Source organism: Scylla paramamosain, chromosome 2 (genome assembly GCF_035594125.1).
Source record: "Scylla paramamosain isolate STU-SP2022 chromosome 2, ASM3559412v1, whole genome shotgun sequence".
NCBI lineage: Eukaryota > Metazoa > Arthropoda > Malacostraca > Decapoda > Portunidae > Scylla > Scylla paramamosain.
This window is the reverse complement of record NC_087152.1, coordinates 34176817-34178582: the sequence shown is the minus strand read 5'-3', so window position 1 is coordinate 34178582 and position 1766 is coordinate 34176817. Positions and strand designations below refer to the sequence as shown.

The window sequence follows — 1766 nt, the reverse complement described above, 5'->3', positions numbered from 1 at the left end:
CCTCTCCTCCCGCAGCCTCGCTGCACAAGACTTTCTTCTTTCTCTCACCCCTATTCTGTCCACCTCTCGAATGCAAGAGTTAACCAGTTTTCTCAATCATTCATCCCTTTCTCTGGTGAACTGTGGAACTCCCTGCCTGCTTCTGTATTTCCACCTTCCTATGACTTGAATTCCTTCAAGAGGGAGGTTTCAAGACACTTATCCTTCAGTTTTTGACTACCGCTTTGGACCCTTTTATGGGACTTGCATCTCAGTGGGCATTTTTTTATTGGATTTTTGTTGCCCTTGGCCAATGTCCCTCCTACATAAAAAAAAAAAATACATACATATATACATACATACATGAAAAATTGAAAGTTGGATGACAGGAAAGAATCCCTAAGCACCTGTATGGACAGTTGTACAAATAGGTACATAAAATTATAATAAAAATACGAAGGAAACTATAAAACCAAAATTCATACCACATCAGGCAAAGTTCTTAGGAAGCAGGGAATGAAATAGAAATAAAAAACATTTGTGAAATGGGGGGAGGGAATATTTTCCATTATTCCCCGTGAACCATTTTTTTCCTTTACTTCTAAAATAGTCCATCTTTTTTCATATTTTTTATACCACGACTTTTTACGCAATGGATTTTTTTTATATATGAATAAAAGGTACACACACACACACACACACACACACACACACACACACACACACACACACACACACACACACACACACACACACACACACACACACACACACACACACACACACACACACATCTGACTCATACACATATATAGGATTCTTCCCCGCAGATAAGATTATACTTACCCCATAGAGCGAACTATTTGAAATCTCCTGGAAGGCGTTAGATGAAATTGCGCACACACACACACATACACACACACACACACACACACACACACACACACACACACACACACACACACACAGACACACAGGCACACTCAGTACTCACCTATAACGAAGATACACAGCAGTAGCCAGTCGAGCACAAAGAAGCGGTATTTTTCGAGCCACGGATACCAGCGATACACTTTCTTCAGCTTGAGTTCCCGAATGCGTTTCTTGTCGGGTTCTTCTGCGCCTGATCCTCCCTGATCCATCCTGTTGCTGCTGTTGCCCCTTCTCCTCTTCTTCTTCCTCTTCTTCCTCGTCCACCTCTTCCTCCACCACTTCTACCACTCCTCTCCACTGCTATCACTCCCCCTTTCACTAACTTTGCTTCTCTCTCTCTCTCTCTTTCGAGTTTTATCTCCTTCCTTCTTCTTCTCCTTCTTTTCCTTTTCCTGTTTGCTCTTGTTCTCGTGCTTCTTAGTAAATGCGTTTTATTTTGTTTCACTCGTTCTTTTCCTTTTCTCGTTTCCTTTTCTCTTATTTTTACTCTTTACTTTTGTCCTTTCACCGGTTGTTTGTTCTAGTTTCCGCGTCCCACTTTTCACTTCCACTTTTTTTTCCGCTTTGTTAACAGTTCTCTTCTTTTTTTTCTATCAAAACTTTCATTCTCCTTTCTGTTCCTTTTTTTTTTTTTTGCTTCACTTTGGTTCGCCCGTTGTTTGTCTTTTTTTTTTTCTTTTTTTTTCTTTTCTCTCTCTCTCTCTCTCTCTCTCTCTCTCTCTCTCTCTCTCTCTCTCTCTCTCTCTCTCTCTCTCTCTCTCTCTCTCTCTCTCTCTCTCTCTCTCTCTCTCTCTCTCTCTTGCTCTTTATTTTTACATACTGTTCACCACAACCTCGTTTTTTTTTTACAATGT

General features: G+C 40.7%; 1 long non-coding RNA gene across 1 annotated transcript in view; it reads right to left on the bottom strand.

Annotated features, from left to right (window-relative positions):
* Positions 1-1002: 1002 nt before the first annotated feature.
* LOC135113896 (uncharacterized) overlaps positions 1003-1766 on the bottom strand; it is a 50599-nt gene continuing 49835 nt past the window's right edge. The window contains exon 2 of the long non-coding RNA XR_010275103.1: positions 1003-1766. This exon is cut by the window's right edge and continues 418 nt beyond it. This is a non-coding gene — a long non-coding RNA (uncharacterized LOC135113896).